Below are 19899 nucleotides of genomic sequence, written 5' to 3' on the forward strand. Positions count from 1 at the left end.
GGAACACTTCGCCTTATTTCATGGTCTTAATAAAGTTCAGCGGTGAATACAATGTTGACTTCTCATGTAAGCATGATTGTCCACTGACAACCAGGATGCTTTAGGAGATAAAGGCAACTTCAGCAGGATGTGGCCCATGATAAGACAGGATAGGCACCATCCATCCCTCCAGCCTGACACACTCCATCCTGGCCAGGAACCCTTCCATAGAGGGTGAGGAACTCATAGGTTTGCTGAAGTGGAGGAGGAAAGCCCAGGAAGGCTAAGAGATAAGAGAGTAGAAAAAAGAGAGGCCTTCTTCTAAGCAATTTCTTCCTCAACAGCTATCATCTGGGATGGACTCATGCAGCTGGGGCATGTGGGCATGCTGGGGCACGTTTGTGACCACTAGAGGTCAGTGGAATGTTTTCTATCCTCCAGTGTAGGCCCCTGAGGGAAGGAACTACATTAATGGGAAGACTTCCCCAGCAGCAGCACCCTGAATGGATCAGGGTTTAGTGTGTTCTTCAGAGGGTTTTCATCCACACTCTTTCTCCTGTCTCTTCCGTGACCAGTTAGCACTTGGGAGGAGAGTTCTGAGTCAGTGATAGAGAATGCAATGTGTGGCTAGAGAATCTTTTTTTTTTTTCCTAAGGTCAACTGGCCCAAAAGTTCAAGACTGTAGATGGCCCCATTCCCTAACATATGTAGCTCTGTTCTGCACGGTCCTACTGTCTTTAGCCTCCCACCCTGCATCCCATCATTACATCCCCTCTACACACCTCTGCTACCTCTACCCACCCATATTGATGTGTAAGACTTTCACCGTTTTCCAAGACCTGCATTAAACACTGTAACTGAAATTTGCTCCACCAGTCACCTTCTAACACATCATCAAGTTTTTACACCAGTGATGCCTCCTGTTGGGTTTGACAATTGCTCCTCTTGTCTCAGCTCAGCCACTGCTCTGAGAGCTCCTTGCAGGCTGAGATTATGAATTATGCATCATTATATGTCCACAGTTCTTGATCCAAATGTGATGCTAATGACTACATATTTGCTGGATGAACATAAAGTGAGTGGATGAACAGACATGGCTATTATTCAAATACACAACTTCTTTTTTATTGCAGACAACTGAGCTCACAGGCCCAAACTGGGAAGTGGAAGCTTCTAAACAGAGAAAGAGGTCTTCATGCTTCCCAGAACCACTCAGGACTGTCCTGTTTTGGGCCACATGTGCTTTAGTGTCCCTCTCTACTGGGACTTGCCCATCACCAAACTCTCCTTCTCTTCCTGGGGACATAATCAGATTGCATTTCCTCACCTCCCTGCAATGGGAGAGCATCATGTGACTAAATAGCCTTGGAGAAATTCAAAGGTCAGCAATTCATCTTCCCCCTCATTGCCTCAGAATATATGAATCAGAGAATTTTAGAACACAAATGAGTTCTTGTTATTGCTTCTAGTTTTACTTAAGAGTTAAACAGATCAAAGACCAGAGAGATGAAGCAATTCACCCATGGTCACACAGCTACTGAATAGCAAGAGGAAAACTTCTTCTTGTCCCTGTATCAGGCTCTGCAGGCTACCCATGGTGAGCTGGGCTAATTCCCGAGAAGACAAACCACTCAGGACTGTCCCTGTTATTCTCAACTTCTGACTTGCAGTACCAGTGACCAGAATATTAAATGTCTATTTTGACAGGAAAAAAGAGCAATTGGTGGGCCTGGAAGTCTAAGAGTGAGAGCTAAGGATCCAAGTCTCCAATCTTATGCTGAGTGTCCATTAGCAAAATAGTAAGGCGAATATTATATAGGAATTAACACTAGACAACACAAGAAGGTAGGAAAAGAGAGAGAAGCTTCAGGAAAAAGACTTCTACAAATGCCCTTTAGCTCAATGTGACACAGCTGCTGGGCCACATAAGGACCCTAATAGATGGGAGGGTTTGCATCAGATCACTGCTGCAGTGATATGAGCCCCCTTCCTCTCAGAGGGAACCACAGGCTACTCGGTGAGGGCAGACAGACCCACTGTGAGTCAAACAGGCACAAACCCAATGAAACAAGGTCTCCAGCAGAAATCAGAAAGACAAGTCATGATTTAGAACCAGTGTCTGCACAGGGCTCAGGGAAAACTGAGGCATCTGAGCTGTTTAAAGGTCAGGAGAAGTGCTGAGTGATCAGGCATTTCAGGTATGTTTAGAATCATCTCCTTTGGGAAGTCTTTCCTGGCTTCCCCCTGGCCTCTCTTTGAAAGCTTAGCAACTTAATCTACAGAAATATTTCCCATGACAGCATTGCTTACCAAGCCCTGTCTGAGCAGGGTAGGAATGAATGCATGTTCTTTTCTTGTCTCCACAAATACCAAGCAGAACAAACATAAAATAGTCATTTCCCTCGAATTCTGGGCTGCTCTATGGGTCAAAATAACCTTTCACATTTTTACGACACTTTTTGTTAACTTAATTTATTTTCACAGCAAACCCTGTGAGGTGAGTGATATCCTCATCCCATTTCACAGATATGAAAACTGAGGTCCCAAAAGGTGAAATTACACACCCAAAGTCATTCTATTACTGAGTGGCAGAATTGGTACATGGGCCCCAAGGGTCTGACTATTAAGACCATGCCCTTATTGTTGCTCAGTACCATCTCCCCAGGTGGGTGCACACAGAGGAAAAAGCCCAGACCTAGCATGGCCAGCTGTTGTTATTCTCATCATAACAATATTTTAAATAACAGCTGTTTGTGTTAAAACACTTATTGGGGCTGAGTGGAGTTCAGTGGTAGACAGCTTCCTGAACAGGCACAAGATGGTGGATTCTATCCCTAGCACTGCTAATAAATCAAAATACTGTTTGAAAATACGATTTTGTCTTCCCAAATTGAGGAAAGTTAGGACATAGAGGTGATGCAGTTGGTCATTAGTTACCTCCATTCATCCATCCATTCATTCATTCATTCATTCATTCATTCATTCAACAGATGTCCCTCAAGTCCCTCTCCTGTGCCGGGCCTGTGCAGGTGCGGCAGGCCCCAGGAGTCTCAGGACCAGCCCAGCCCGCACAGTACAGGCTGGCAGTCTGGATCGGGGAGTGCTGACCAGGCCTCGCAGGTACATCTCTGCAGCCCTTGCCCTGGCGTTCAGAGACAGTGACAAGAAAAGAATGTCTCCGTTCTTCCAGCCCTTCTAAGCACGGTGGATACTGCTGTTCTGGAAGGCTGCTGTCAATAAAGGCTGCTTAATCTCCTTAGCCAGGGGCCTTGTCAGCCGGATCGGAGCCTGCAGGAAGGCAGCTCATGCCTCGGATGCCCCCAAACTGTTCCCGGGCAGTGAGGGAGCCCCATGTTGCCCCCCCATCAGATGGGCCTGCAGTGGCTTGCCCTCTGATCTGGGCATGCTCTCTGAGGTTTCTTTTCCAGCACAAGAGCACTGAGAAAATTCCCTGGATGCCAAGTGAATGGGCAAGTTCCAGGGATGAGCGTGGCCTCTTCTTCCTCCCAGACAGGAGGGGCCAACTCCTCAGCCCAGCCCTTGGGGCATCCCCTAACAGAACACACAGGGAGCTGTCTATGGCTGGGCCTCTCCGTTTATACAAGTTGCAGGGCCCACCTTAAGAAAAATAATACAAAATAGCAAGGACTTTCTCAAGGTCTCGAAAGGGCCCCTTGGAAATGGGAGCGAGTTTGAAGCTGAAGCTTTATTACCATCATTAAGATCCATTTTCCAGCCTTTGCCTTTGATTCCTGCAGGAGATTTCTGTCCGTTCCAGCTAATGTTTCTACCACAGAGTGGGCATCATCCGAACCTTGTTTGATATTTTTCCTTATGCTTCTGTGAGATACCTCTGTCAGATGAATGTCAGCCTCCCCAGGAGATGGATTAACAACTGTCTTATCTGTTGCCTCCTGTGTTAGCATTGCATTGACTCTTACAGGCTGCAAGGTACAGACTATTAAATACTACTGTTCTCCTATATTATACTTCACACGTGTTAGGGTATTAGGGACCTTGCCACAGGTCACCATTATTAGGTGCGACTTCTCGTGTCAGAAATTACGTCTTTCTGACACAAAACCTTGTGTTCTATCTATGCCAAAGTGTCTCTGTTCTTTTCTGTGTTCTCTGTAATTTCTCTCACAGGGAAGTCTGGATCCTCCAAAGGCCTGTATGTTGAGGGCTTGTTCCCCAACTGGTAGCACCATTAAGAGGTAGTGGCCGCTTCTGGAGATGGGCCCTGGGGAAGGAAATTAGGTCACTGGAGACAGGGCTCTATGGGATACTGGTACATTGGCCCCTCCTCCTCCTTTCTCTGCTTCCCAACATGATGCAAAATGTGTGATCAGAGCATATTGGGAGTGTAAAATGTTTAAAATTTATCACATTAAAAGATACATTGACATTAAACCCCTTCAAAACATTCCCTTTTGCTTCAAACACACTAATTCCACCATTCTTGCCACTTTCTGAAGAAGTTCAGGAAGTCCTCGTAAGTGTCTTAAACACAATAAAAAACTACAGTGAATGCTGTCTAGTGCCATCCAGCGGAAAGCACAGGCTTGAAAATAAACTATGGCATGTCCTCACCTCAGCACTGACTCGGCACCATATGACATCAGATTCTTCCCCAAAATCAAAATGACCATGAAAGGCCAATATTTTGAATTGATTCAGGATACTGGGGCAGCCATTATGGTGCCACTATAGATATGTTGAACTTGTGGAGGCACTGTCATGGGCTCTAGGTCTTCATCTGGACTCATGTAGGGCTTTGCTGTGGGATTCAGACCCTTGGCTGAATATTATATGTCTTTAGTGTTGTAGATACATTTCCTGTATTTTCTTATGTTAACTCTGGGTGGTCATCAGAAATAATATTATAAATTCTGTGTCCTGATTCTAATTGTTTCCTGGACATCCTTGACTACAGCAAGATACATACTTAGAAGATCTGCAGAGCTGTTTCTGAAAGTGTTAAGAATGATGGGATAAGTGCATTTGAAGTAAGGGAGGGAATTTTGAGAGGATCAGTAGCAATGTGTCTTCTACTCTAATAAAGTTTAATTTAAATATTCTCGTATTATTTGATCACTCCTTATTCTTCAGATGCAAAGCAACAGGGCCCAGCGAGCATGGACTGAAACTGGGCGCCAAATTAAGTCTCTCTAGTAAGTTATTTATCTCAGGTATCTTGCCACAGTGATGGAAAGCTGATACACCCCAGAAAGCAAAGGGCTAGGCATATAATATTGTGCTATTCATATCCTTCAGTTCTCTTATACCTAGATAAGAATACCTATCTAAATAATCTCTAGATTATTTCCTTAGAACAAAATGGGATCAAATACTTGCAAGTGGATCTCAGAAAAACTCAAGACCTAATGTCATCACCATCCTAGGCCTCCTGAATGTTTCATAATTAATGTTTCTTCATTGGCTGTTTATCACAGATCCTTTTCCTGAATTTTACGCACACTGGCCATCCTGTGTATATCAGCTAGCTGTACCATAGTCAAGCTGTGAAAATAGCCACCCTGAAATTCAATGGCATACAACTGCAAGCATCTACTTCTTGCTTGTGTGTCTTTGGATTAGCTTGGTTCCAAGTCGTGAACTGGTTTGTGGGCCACTCCAGGTGTGACTCATTCTTCTTAGGCAAGTGATTTCCCAAGAAAACCCATCTCAGGGCCAAAGGGCAAGACCTGCCATGTAAGTATGCTGAAATCTGGGCTTTTATCATGATAACCAATATACTGTTGGCTAAGGAAAGTCTTCACAAGGTCCAACTCCAAGTCCAGGGTCTAGACAAACATCCCATCCCTCCAAAGCACACAGTGAAGGGTTCAGTGGAGAATATATCTTGAGAACAGGCACCAATCATCTATCTGCCACTATGTACAGTTTGAGAGAAAGATACCTCAAGTACTCTTTAAGATTTTCAGAATAAGCTTCGAATTAATTCAAAAGATAACAAGATATTCTCTTCAAAAGACTTTAATTTCAAATGCAAATGATTATATACCATATAATATATCAAAAGAATTGGAGGGAAGAAAGTCACAGAGGCTGGATAACTGAGCTCCAAAAGGCAAGCAGGTTGCATAAAAGAGAATCACTTTTTGGCAGTTCTGCAGAACAATCTTTGAGAAATAACCTTGAGCTCACTTCCAAATCTCCTGGTCTCACCTTCAGTAGTCTTAACTGTGGGAGAGGATTTCTATCCACCCATCATCCCCTCCTTCGGCCTCCACCTACAAGGTTCAGGAACTACCCAAGTCACTCCAAGAAGCAAGGCAATTTGCATTCCTTCCCAGCACAGTACTATTATTAAAGTTTGGTGTCTCATCTGTTATTTAGATTTTGTTTTGTTGTTGTTTTGGGTATAGGGAATTGAATTCAGGACCTTGTGCTTGCCAGGCAGGTGCTTATGCCACTGAGCTATATCCCTGGCCCTATTTTTGTCTTTTCGAGACAAGCTTTCATTATGTGGTCACTATGTAGACCAGGCTGGCTTTGAACTCACAGTGATCCTCTGCCTCAGCCTCCTGAGTGCTGGGATTACAAGCATGAGCCACCATTCCTGGCTACGCCTACCTATATTTGAACCAGCAGTCTGCCTGTCAAATTGGACTAACTCTAGCCTGCGAAAATTGTCAGATAAACAGAGGAAAATGCAGAAATGCACTGATACTAAAACAAAAAACAAAAGATAAAAAAGGCACATGGCATTCTAGCAAAAGAAGCCCATACTCATGCTGTCAAGAAATGCATTTTCTTTTTAAGACTGATTTTACTGTTATCACTGATAACTCATATCATTTAGTCTTTAAAACAATTTTTTTGAGAAACACATGCAGCACTTACATATATTTTAATGTCTAGAAAGAGATATATTCAAAATGTAAAGAGTGGATTTCTGTGTAGTGGAATCAAATGCAATTTTTAATTATTTTTACCTTATTTTATATTCTATTGTTTCCCTATTGATCATGAATTACTTATATCATAAAAAAGAGAAAAAATTGAAAAGGAGCAAACAAAATTTTTCTCATTTGAAAGTGACCAGTCAAGAAGAAAATGTTTTAGGCTGGTTGTGATAGGGCACACCTATAATCCCAGCAGTTGGGAGGCTGAGGCAGGTGATGGATAGGAGTTCAAGGCCAGCCTGAAGTACATAACAAGATCTTGTCTCAAACCAAACCAAACCAAACCAAACCAAACCAAACCAAACATAACATAACATAACATAACATAACATAACATACCATACCATACCATACCATAACATAGCATAACATAACATAACATAACATAACAAACATAACATAACATAATATAACATAACAAAGAAGAAAGTATGTGTATGATGCACTCCAAAATTTAACTGTACACAATGGTTTACCCTGAGATTGGTAGATGTTACAACAGTGGTGATGGGTTCTGTGTGTAATACATTTGCAAAGACTTGTTTCAGGCAAAATCAAACTTACAAAAAACTGCAAGAGTTAATACCTAGGAAGAGGGTGGAGTAAGCAGCACTCCCAAACACAAGAACATTGATCCTTTTTTTCCGGAAGCCGATCACTAGACTAATTTTTCTTGAGAACTGCTGTTCCAGGAATTAGTGGCAAGTCATAAATCCTTCTGTGGAAAATTATAAGCCATTTAGGCAAGATGGATAGACTGTGCTGTTGCCAACTAGGAGGCCTAACAAGGTCTATGCTGCTCTCCTGGACTCTGCAGATCCTTTCCCATAACCCCATCATCCTCTCATCCTGCACACCCAGCCACCTGCCCCCACAAAGCTTTAGTATCCAAACCATGCACAATGAGATGGCAGACTGGGTTGTGAGAGTTCCTCTGTCTAGACAGTGCTCAGCTACTATGAGTTGAATTGTTTCCCCAGCATCCATTTGTTGAAACCCTATCCATCAGTGTGATGGTATTTGGAACTCAGGCCTTTGTTAAATAGCTAGAATTACATGAGGTCATGATAGGATTAGTGTCCTAATAAGAAGAAACACAGGAAAGCCTGCTTTCTTCTTCATTAGCCTTCATGTCAAGACATAGAGAGAAGTCGCCTGTTTGCAATCCAGATAATGAAGTTTCGATCTTAAGACCTTTGAGAAATGGCTGTCTGTTGCATAATACATCCAGCTGCTGGGTGCTATACTTTGGATTTTGAATGTCCTTAACGTGTTAAAGTCTTGGTCTCCACAGTGGTGGAATCTTTAAGAGGCAGAGCCTAGTGGGAGGTCTCTGAACCCCTGGCAGCAAGAACCTGAAAGAAGGGACCTCTTCCTCTTCCTCTTCCTCTCTTGTTCCCTGGCTTATCATGGAAGTGGCTTTTGCTCCACTGTGTGTTCCCACCATGAAGTTCTGTCTCACAGTGGAGTTAAAACAATAGAGCCAACCAGTCATAGGCTGAGACCTCTAAGTCTATGAGTCCAAATAAACCTTTCCTTATAAATTAATTATCCCAGGCATTTCATTATAATGACAGGAAGCTGACTAACACTGTGGTACTTTGTTATACAACGCAAGCTGACTAATACTTTATGTATGTTCTTGTAAGAACACGGCTACCGGTCCTTTCACATACTGTAAACCATTCATTCAACCCATTGTTAATTCAACTCTGTATGCTTTATGTGAATCAGGGACAGTGCTAAGTACTAGGGTTACAGTGGTAAGGAAAACCAACATTCTTTCTACTTTTTGGGTGTGTAAATTCTATACAAGAGAATAAAAGACCAGTGAGATTGTTTGTGAATTCATAATTGTTAAAATTGTTAGGTCTAGGAGTCCAGGGAGAGAGAACAAGGCCATACCAGGAAGCAAGCCCTGTGTGGCAACCAGTGCCATGCACGGCCACCACGGGATTAGGGACAGACAGATCCCAGCCTTTTCTGGTGTGCAGGCTGGCAAATAAGAAGTACCCCCCATCCCGTAAGTGATGGACATATACAGAGAAACACGGGCTGTGATGATGGCTATTGAGGTGAAATGCAATTGGATGCCTGTGGCACTTTGAGGTTTCAGTGTCTTGCAGGTTTAGGGCCAGTAGTCTGATCATCAGTTCAGAGGATAGCAGTACACAGTGTGGCATCTAGGGGTGATCTCTTTCTGAGGGTCGTAGCCATTGTTCATTTCTGATCATCTTGTTTTAAGTTCTATATTGTTTTCATTGTTTTGTTCTCTTTTGTTTTGATTATGTTAAATCCAAAGACATGAGCAGCTATTTCAAAGATAGCAAGATATATTATGGTAGCTTGGATTTACTATTGGCTCATTTTGAAGTCCTTTATTGCATTCATTGTTTTGTTTTTATTGTTTCCATTCTATTCTATTCTGTTTGATTTTTACTATGCCTGAAGGTATCTGCAGCTATTTTGAAGACAACAAAAAGCATGTGGTAACAACTATTATTGATTTTGTAATATTTTGAAGTCCTGTATCACTTACAGTGGTTTGTTTTGATTGGTTTTATTCTGTTTTATTATCCTTGGTTTTATCCTCTTTAAAATAAAATTTAAATTTTAAAAAAATTGAGTTATTTTTACTGTTCTTCCTACCTTTGCAAAATCTGAAAATTTCTATAATAAATAGTTTTTTAAAGGTAAATAAGAGAATTATACAGCTCAGTGAAAAAGTTAGCACTCTTGTCAAGTGCTCTGATGAGACAGAAGATGCTGGAAGAGCTCGTAATGGTGAGAAGCATTATAGGCAGGGAAAGCTCCTAGTAGATGAGTTATTTCAGAAAAGTGAGCAGTCATTATGCAGCCAAAGGACAGCAGGAAGAGGGAGCAGCAAGAGCAACACATAGATGGGGCAGAAGGACAGGTGAGGCAGAGGAAGAGCCTTTGCCAGGTACAGTGAGGCAGCCCCTAACCTTCGCTTCTCTTGCCCTTCAGTGACCAGCTTTCATGGTCACGGTCTTCCCTCCTCTGAGACTAACAGTTTGGGGCAGCAGACAGCCAGTTTGCCCAACTCAAATATGTCCTTCATGTGAAAGTCCTCCCACCAGCCTGTGCATGGGGGTATCCTGGACCACAGGACTCTGGGTGTTACCCCACTCACTCAGTCATAGGGAAGGTGGCATGTTTGATGAGTGAGTTTGTATGGCAGCACTGATAGCCTTCCTCATCTTGGAAGCCAAGACCCACACGTGCATGTTTTCTGCCTGGGTCTTCTGTGTCTTCAGTTTTATAAAAGGCCTGTCCACCTGGGGAGAGAACAAAGCCCAGTACTGTTATGACTAAATTGGTGTTGTCTTAGTTATTTTTCTTGTTGCTGAGATAAAATACTTGATAACCACAAGTTAAAGGAAGAAAGGATTATTTTGGTTCCTAACATTAGCCATCCCAACTAAACATTAGATTGCCTTGAACTTTCTCCCATAAAATCAATTTGTTCAGCACCCTTAATCTCAGTCTCAGTCAAAGAGTCTGAACATGAACAAAATGCAGAAAATTCTCTGCCAAAACATAACACACACTTGTTCCCAGTTGAAACCTCCTGGGCCTGGTCTTTACCATGTGTATTTCTATCAGCATTCTGATCTTCTGCATTCTGACCATAAACTCCCATCCAGTTCAGATTACTCCATTCTAGGACTGTTTCTTCAGCCAGCATCTCCAAATCTTTTCAAACTGTACTCATAAGCCATTCCAAAGGCTTCTGAACCACCTGACCAGGTAGTGTTATAGCAAATGACTCTACTTCTATGATACCAAAATCGTAGTTACTTTTCTCATTGCTGAAACAAAATACCTGACAATACCAAGTTAAAAGAGGAAATGTTTATTTTGGTTCACATTCATTACAGTTTTAAATCCATAGTTGACTGGCTCCAAGGAAGGACAGCACGGCAAAGTGGCATAACAGAGGATGAACAGTCCATGGCAGAAAGGCAAAAGGCAGCAAGCAACCGCAATGAGCCTGCCTTCCTTCTGTCCCTTTATATTCTATCCAGGCTACCAACTATTGGTTGGTACCACCCACATCCAGGGTAGGCCTTCCCATCACCCATGCCAAGAATGAAGATAAACCAATTGTGAGTGTTATGGCTTGTGACTAGATGTCCCCTCAAAGTCTCAGGCCATCATAGTTGGGACTTTTCAGAAGTGGCTGAGTCTAGGTTTTGTGATGCTCGGATTAAGGGTGTGATGCAGGGATTAAAATTATGATGCTGGGATTAGGGTGTGTGATTATTAAATTAGTCCACTGATTGGTGTAGCACAGTTATGGCTGCAGATATGGGAAGGTCAACACCTGGGTATGGGTGGTACCATTCAAATGGCAGATAGCCTGGAATGGATGAAAGGAAGGGACAGGCTGCTTTCTGCTGCAATGCCCCACTGCCAATCCACCTTGCCTTGAAACCAGCCAACTGTGGGCTGAAACCTCTACAAACTGTAAGCTAAATAAACATTTCCTTTAACTTTGGGTATTGGGTATTTTGTCTCAGCATGGAGAAAAGTAACTAAAATAGTGGACTAATCTTATTATCACACCCTTTATCTATGTACACACATCCTTAATCCACATTTACATACCCTAGCTTCAGGCACTGTTAAAAGTTCCATGTATGAGCCCATGAGGCTTCGGACAGACAGCGAGATATAGAAGCCATGGCAGTGAGCCTATCAAATTCTGGTGTTACTTATTATTTAGCGTGCCTGCACATCAATGTAAACTGTATTTCCCAACTGACTGCTAATGACAATAATGGTTTAGTTCCTGTCTTCTTTTCTCTGTTGGATCTGAGTCAGGTTTGAATAAAGGAGTGTTATTTTTCATTAGATTCTGTCATGGAGCTCCACATTGATGATCCCTTCATTCTTTGTAATGAACCCCAAACTCTGGGGCTCCCAGAATTGGGACATGCAGGTGAATACCAGTGCTTCCCCTTGAACTTTTCAGCTCTTCCCTTTTGGTCCTTGTGGGGAGACCGCCTCTTATTCTTTAATTCATTTATTTAATAAGTAAGAGAAGTTCCCTTCTTTCATGGGGCTTACAATTTTATGAGAGTCAACCACAAGAAAGAAGCATATAAAAACAAACAAGGTAATTTCGGAGAGTAATATGTACTATAAATAATATAACACGGGATGGTGTCTGCGGGCAACCTTCTCCTGAGTGGTCAGGAAGTGGTACGTGAATGTAACCTGCATGTCAAGAAGGAAGAAACTGTGCACACGGAAGGAAGACTGCTTGCATCGCCCTGTGGTGGGAATAGATGAATGTGCATGAGACAGAAATCCAGCTGTTTCAGTTGGTACACTGTGAAAGAGGACCACAGGCTAAGGCTGAAATATGAGAGGACAGCAGAGGTCAGACTACACAGCGTCCTGTGGGTTCTGGTGAGAACTTGGAAGTTTTGAGCAAAATGCACTCAGAAGCCACTGGGTAATTCTTTGCTTGAAAACCCTCAGATGTTTTGACCCCTCTTTCATAATGTATTATGAAGAAACCTGGTAATTACTATTTTCATGACGAATCATCACTCACTCTTGTTAAATTTTTTTTGTTTTGTTTTAAATTTTAAGAAATATAATAAAAGGTTAAGGCTTAACCCAAGGAAGTGAGTCATTAACAGTAGAATATCAACAGCATTGAGGAAAAACCTTTGGGGCAGCTCCTATTTTATGTAGACAAAACCTTAGACTGAGAGGTAAGGGTGGGAGGGGAAAGTAAAAAGGAGAGCTAGTCATCTCACTGAAGGAAGCAAAGAAATGGAAAGGATCTCCCCCAGAAAGGAGAGGTACATGCCCTAGGGGAAATTCCCTGCTTACCCAATGCAACCCATTTTAAAGACAGACATGACCAGAGGCATCAGGAAGAGCACTTTCTGTCTCACCCATCTTACAAGATGATGGTCCTGAGTTTCTGTGTGGAATCTGAGTGAGGAAAGATGCTCCTGCTCAACTGGGATATGGCTTGGACCAGCTGAAACTCCACGCTGTGTACTCTTGTACCACACACCAAACTCTGGGAGGTGGCTCCTGAGCTGCTGTGGGTACACAGGGAAGACAACCTGCTGGGAAGCCTCACAACAATTAGGTGCCTGGGGTTACCTCTGCACTGTACTGACTGCCTGGCCACAGAGCCTCCAGACTCCTCACCTGAAGATGAGAATGAGGGGCTGATTTCTAGGAAATGAGTCTCCGAACTAGGAGAAAGCTTCAGAAGTCACAGTCTGTTTCTATCTTAGGGCAATTGGATCTTTATCCTAGGGCAATTCTGTCTCTATCTTTCTCTATCCTTGAGCAATTCTGATCTTTAAAAGATTGCGCTTGGCACACACTTAAAATCCTAACCATTTGAGAAGATGAGGCAGGAAGATCACAAGTTTAAGACCAACTGGGCAACTTAGCAAAACCTTATCTTAATATAGGAAAAAAAGATGGAAGAAAAGAAGAAAGAGAGAAAGAAAGAAAGAAGAAAAGAAAGAAAGAAGAAGAGAGAAAGAAGAGGGGAAGAAAAGGAAAAAAGAAAAGAAAAAGGAGACCAGGATGACCAGTTCAGCGCCAATACAACCAAAATTAAGCAATAACTCCCATGACAAGCAGATCTCTAATTTATATGTCTTTGTAGAACCCCAGAAAAATGCAATATAGTCTCCTCTAAGCTGCAGTCTGTCTCACTCCACACACTTTCCAAACAGCGATTATGTAGCTGAAGGTAGATTTCAGTGCTATTTGAAGCACTTCTTCCTTTGATCTGTGTGCCACGCTATCAGGAGCAGAAATCAGAGAGAAGCATTCTGCTTTCCTTCGCAACCAAACAAGGAATCACTAAATCCCCCAAAAGGTCCCAATTCCTTGCCATGACAGGGAGGCAACTTGGCACACAGCCCAACAGAGGAGGCTGTTGGCCTCTCCTGTCCTTTGAAATTTTTATCTACAAATTGTGACCTGAAACCTGCCCTGCAGAGACAACAGGAGTCAGAGGGAGCTCTGGATAAGCCAGGTACTAGTGCAATTAAAAGAAGGCAGACCTATTACCACAAGCAGGTGAGGTATGCAGGGAACAAAGAATGCCCCACACTTGTTTGAGTTCCTGTCTGAGCATGAGGCAGAGCGGGGTTTCTGAACACATCCTTTCCTCCTTCTACTTTCTGAGTTTACCTCACCTAAAACCATTGAACGTCTGCTAAATGCCCTACATGTGCCAGCCTGAGTGCGATAGGGTCCCGGGTGTGGGGGGATCCCAAGGAGGGAAAGCATCAGCTAGCTAAAGCAGGGGTTGGCAGCCTCTGGTCTACTGCCCAAAGCCAGCCTACTGCCTACCTTAGGATGATCCAAAAGTTAAAAGTGGTTTTCACCTTTTTACTTATTCTTCTAAATCAAAAAAGGAATTTTATGTTGTGGAAGTTAAATTTATGTGAAATTCAAATGTTTAATGTTAGTAAATAAAGTTGTATCAGAAGCTCATCAAGCTCAATTGTTTACTATCACCCATGGCTGCTTTTGATCTACAGTGTCTCAGTAGCTGAAAACAAGAAAAATCATGCAGCTTGCAAAATCCAAAATATTTACCATCTAGCCACTGACAGAAAACATTTGCTAACCCCTGGGCTAGAATTGGATCTGCAGCAGCTTTTAAACAAAAGGTAGTAATATAAGGTCACTTCCAAAGTTAAGAAAAAGTTCACATTCAAAATTTCCTGTTTGGATATGGTTTGTCCCCACCAAAACTCATGTTGAGGTTTGGTTCCTAATAAAACAGTGTTACGAGGTACAGTTGAATTAAGAGGGACTACTGTGTTTCTCCTGAGACTGGATCAGTCTTTACAGGAGTGGATTTGTTCTCGGGAGAAGGTTTTTAGAAACTTCCTGGCCCCTTCATCCAACTCCTCTTCTGCACATCCTCCTTTACCCTGCTTCCAGGAGGCCCTCGCCAGAAACCAAGCAGATGCCAGATATTCTTGGATCTCCAGAGATGTGAATCAAAATAGTCTCTTTTCTTTATAACTCACCCATTCTTGGATATTCAGAAATAGCAACAAAGCAGGCTATACACCACAGTCTTATGTATATAATTTGTCTTATGTGTTATGTTTCTCATTGCTGGGACAAAATACCTGACACCCACAAGTTAAAGGAGGAAAGGCTTACTTTACCTCACAGTTTGTAGAGGCTTGTCCATATTTGGCTGGCTGCAAGGCAGAGGGGCCTGGCAGAAGAGAAACATCCATGGAAGGGCAGGCAGGAGGTAGTGAGCGGCATGAGAAAAAGCAAAAGTAGCCTGCCTTTCCCTTTTTTATCCCCAACAGCCTACAAACCTTTTGAGTGGTGCCACCTATGCCCAGAGTTGGGCTTCTGTCTCATTGAATCCATTCAGCCACACCCAAGTCTATGCTAATTCCAATCAGTGGGTTAAATTAGTAACACACACCCTTAATCCCAGTATCACACATCCATGATCCAGCCAGGCTTTGGGGGACATCCAGATATAAGCCATAACACCACTGTTCATAGCAAATGGCTGGTTTAGCTGCCATTCTGTTGTGTTTATGTGGTGCTTTTAATATTCTGGGACATAAAAGACTCAGCCTGCCTTACGGTTCTAAGGAGAGATCAAATTAGGTATAGGTTGGAAAAGTAGGCAAGAGATGATAATGTGTCTGTAGTGATCAAGTTGGATTCCCTACCATGTCAAGAGTATGACCTTAGCTGGGTGCTTGATTTCAATTTGTCTTGTTAGCATGATCTGTAAGTTATCATACAAAAGCATTGACCTCATAGAATTTTCCTAAAGATTACTTGAAAGATGTAAAACACCTCAACCAGTGTCCACCAAATAGGAAGTGCTAGCCATTAGTTTTATGAGAAATGTCACAACTTTTGCATTTTTTTAAAGTGCCTTGTGTGGTAGCGTGATCATTTTGTGACTATGAATTGACTTGCGTGATCATTTGTGGCTAACAAGTACTGTGCTCTTCTGATGAAATTGGTTTGCTTGTTTTAAGTCAATCTTTGGCAATCTGTTAAAGGAAACTCAACTAGTTATAAAATGAAGAGGAAGCCTCTCCAGGAAAAAAACTCATCACTGAAGAGCAGAAGAGAATACAGTATCACAAATGTACTGCATCAGTGTGGTTTCTATAATTCAGAACCACACAGAGGCCACCTGAGAGCTAGTCCAGCAAGAGAAGTAGGATGTAATTTTCTGTCAAATATTGAGATGTCTTTGTGGCAGCAAACTATAGAACAGAGGGTTCAAAGAATTCAAGGGAGAAATTTAAAAACACTGCACATTAACTCTAATAAACAACTACCACAGGGTAGACAGCAAGGGAATGGTTATTAAAAATGAAGGTGGGACCAGGTACGATATCACACATCTATAATACCAGCACTCAGGAGGTTGAGGCAGGAGGACTGACATGAGTTCAAGGGCAGCCTGAGCAATGTAGCAAGACTTTGTCTCTTAAAACAACAAAAATATGAAGGTAGACTTCCGCAGGAGCTGAGAAGTTCATTCAGAGCTGTTTGATTACTTTGAAATCAGTAGCAAGATGCTTAATGTGTCACATTCTTTGAACTTTGATCTAATTTTGAACAGGTAGAAATTAGCAATTTAAATATTGTACATTTAATAAAGAATTCTGTTTTATAGAAAATTTACTGCAAAGCAGACCCCAAACTGTACAGCCACTAGTCAATCTTTACCTATAGGAAAAACTTGGGGCCCAAAAGCCCTACAGACAGTCATCTCTAAGTTCTCAAAGATCACTTGAAAGGATTCCTCAGTCTCTACAGAGTTTGCTCAGGAACTCTCAACCTCCTGGGCACAGTCAACGTCAACACAGCCCGAGGAAGCCTGGTTCGGGAGTTCAGACCCTTCATCAACCACTAGCTGTGTGACCTTCAGCAAGCCACTTAACTTTCTGACCTTAGGTTTCTCATCTGAAAAGGAGGGGAAGCAGACGGGTTGAACTTTAGGTTTCCTCCAAAGACCATGACATTTAAACTGCAAACTAGCAGTGTGCCTTTGTCATCACTGTGACTGTATACAGGTACCTCTTGAGGGTCTGTTGGAGGAACACGTGGAGAAGAAGAAATGGGTAAAGTGACTAAAACAATTTACAGACATTCTCAAAGGTCCCCCCCACACACACACTCTCTCTGCTTCTATGAGAGAAACTCACAAGACACCAAGAGAGTTGGTTTCAGTTTGACCTTTCTACCTTCTATTAAACATCTGTCATGGCCAAGCTGAACTGGTCATGCCTCCTTCCCTGAAAGGTTCATGATGACATGGAAGTTTTGACTATGGTCTTGTCCTGGGCTGCTGTGTGTATTCACCGGTGGTACAGTGGCCAGGTAGGAAGCAGGGAGAACTTGGTGTCGGCAGATTAGTAAGGTCTGAGGTTATGTGATGTACATTGGGATGGCGGTTGAATATGTAGCTTTGAGAAGAAATCCTAACTAAGAGAAGCAGAGCAGCTGTAAAAGTCACAACTGAACAAAACCACGCTTCACTGAGCAGGTGCCAGTGAACTTCATCCAGAACTGATATGGTCTTGAAACTTACCACACACTCATCTTTAATATCAACTTGGGCTTCTTGCATATTGATGAAGAGTCACCAAGGAGAAGGGTTGTTATGGTTTAGATAAAGCTAAAATGTCCTGCAAAAAGTGCATGTGTTCAGAGGATAGACTTTTAAAAGGTGATTGGGTCACAAGGACTCTAAGTTCATGATGGCTTCACTCACAGATGAGATCATAATTCATAATTACTGTGAGGTGATAGAAAGAAGCAGGACCAGTACGAAATGTGTTACTACAAAAGCATGATTTTGAGGGCTATTTGGTCCTTATCCCTTTTTCTCTGGCCTTTTTGCACACTCTTTTGGTTTCCCATTGCAGAACCTTTGGCCTCCTGATATGGACTAGCATGGAACATTACTGTGGGCTCAAGGTCTTCTACTGGAGACTTTGGGTCTCCAGCACACAGAAAGAAGGTTTGTACTTCTCTACATCTGACTCTAGTAAGCATTGACTAATACAAAAAAAAAACCACTTTGCCCTCTTCAAAGTCCCATAAGGACAGGGATTCCCTTTCCACTTCTATTTATACATTCATTGCTAGAAGCCAAGTACTCAGAATACTGCCCAGTAGATAGCAGCTGTATATTTGCTGAATAAAGAAATGATGTGAAACTCAGGAAAGCATCTCTTTGAATGTTTCTGAGGCTTGCCAAAAGCCAAGTTATAGGCCCCACAGCTCAGGGCCTGAGGTAGGTATCTTCAGTGTGTTCTTCAAGAGACAGACACTTATTTACAGAAAATTGATTGGAGAATAACTGTAAGAACAGCATTTATGAAGGAAGATAAAGGTATTACAAGGCTAAGGAAAAGTCACAAAATAGTCACAACGGACTCAAATGATCCCAAGGACAGCTTGGACAGACACCTAATGGTTTTTGAGTATGGTCTTGTGATGAGGAAAGTGAACCTGACCTCATCCATGCCCTGGATGTAGGCTGTACCTTGGATAGTGTGTGACCTTCAGCCATGTGCCAACCTTCAGCCGAGGACAATTCCTACTGCTGTTCTCAAATGGGAGCCAGCTGCCACCAGCACTTCAACAGCTGGTGAATTCTGGGCACTACCTCCCAGCACCCAACATAGTGGGCTTTTCTGTAGGTCTAGAGAAGGGCAGATTTTCATCCTGTGCACCACATACTGGAGATGGCTCTCTAGTTCACTGCCACAAAAACAAGTTCTGGCTCACTTAAGTGATTAATGGAAAGAGAGAGAGAGAGAGAGAGAGAGAGAGAGAGAGAGAGAGAGATCACAAATGGATGAGAAGCTTCAGAAGTAGGCATGGGCACAGAAGATGGGTCAGACAGCTTCTGAGAAACTTCTTCCCAATGCCTTTTAAGTAAGTGCACTCTATTTTCCGTTGTTGTTATTGATCCTTCTTGTTTTGCTCAAGACCTTAGTATCAGAATGGAGAATCTGATTGGCTTTGTTTGGTTCATGCATTCACCACTTAGCCAGGAAAAGAGAAGAAGTGATCCCATCAATACAGTTCCATCAATATGCCCTCATTGGGGTACCAGGACAAAGGAGAAATGTAATGAGACACATACATGTAAACACATACACACACATACCCGCACACACTCCCATACATGTACTCAAATCCACAAATGTAGAAAATAATACTCAATAACTAGCTGGAAAGATGAATTCTTTTGCCTATCTAGTTGAAAAAGGTATGAATAGAGGACTCAGACCTCATTGTTGAATAATGAGTAGGAAAGATCTTGAGAGGAATCATATCACATTTCCAGGTCCCTGGAAGATGGTCACTAAAGAAGATGGCATTTTAAAATTAGCAAGATAAAGTTCTAATGATCTAAAGTTGATTTTTTTCTAAAGAAAATCAAGCAAATAAAAACACAGAATGTCAGGGCTGGGAGTACAGCTCAGTAGTAAAACACCGTCTCACACATACAAGGAACCCAGAGAATGACAGCCAGACAGTACTGAGAAATTCCCCTCTGAATGGATGAAGGGTAAAAGTTTTAGCTCAATACAGAGCAAAGCATGTTCTGAGGGCCTAGTAAGTAGCAATTCATTCAAGAAGAAATTATGGGAAGGCTAACATCTTCCCAGAAATTACATGGAATAATAGAAAGTCTAATAAACCAATCTCATATTGCAGATAAGCACACCAAGAACTGGGAAAGTAATGTAGGATTTTAACATCTGGCCAAAATGTAGAAGCTTGGACCTAAAAGAAGAAAGAGGAAAGAAAGAAAGAAAGAAAGAAAGAAAGAAAGAAAGAAAGAAAGAAAGAAAGAAAGAAAGAAAACAGAAAGTAATGGAGAAAAGAAAGAAAGAGGGGGAAGGGATAGAGGGAAAAAGGAAGAAAGAAAGAAGGAAAAGGA

The sequence above is a fragment of the Cavia porcellus genome, unplaced genomic scaffold, assembly GCF_034190915.1.
Source record: "Cavia porcellus strain 051 isolate PalLab524CR breed Dunkin Hartley unplaced genomic scaffold, mCavPor4.1 scaffold_27, whole genome shotgun sequence".
In the NCBI taxonomy this organism is placed as follows: domain Eukaryota; kingdom Metazoa; phylum Chordata; class Mammalia; order Rodentia; family Caviidae; genus Cavia; species Cavia porcellus.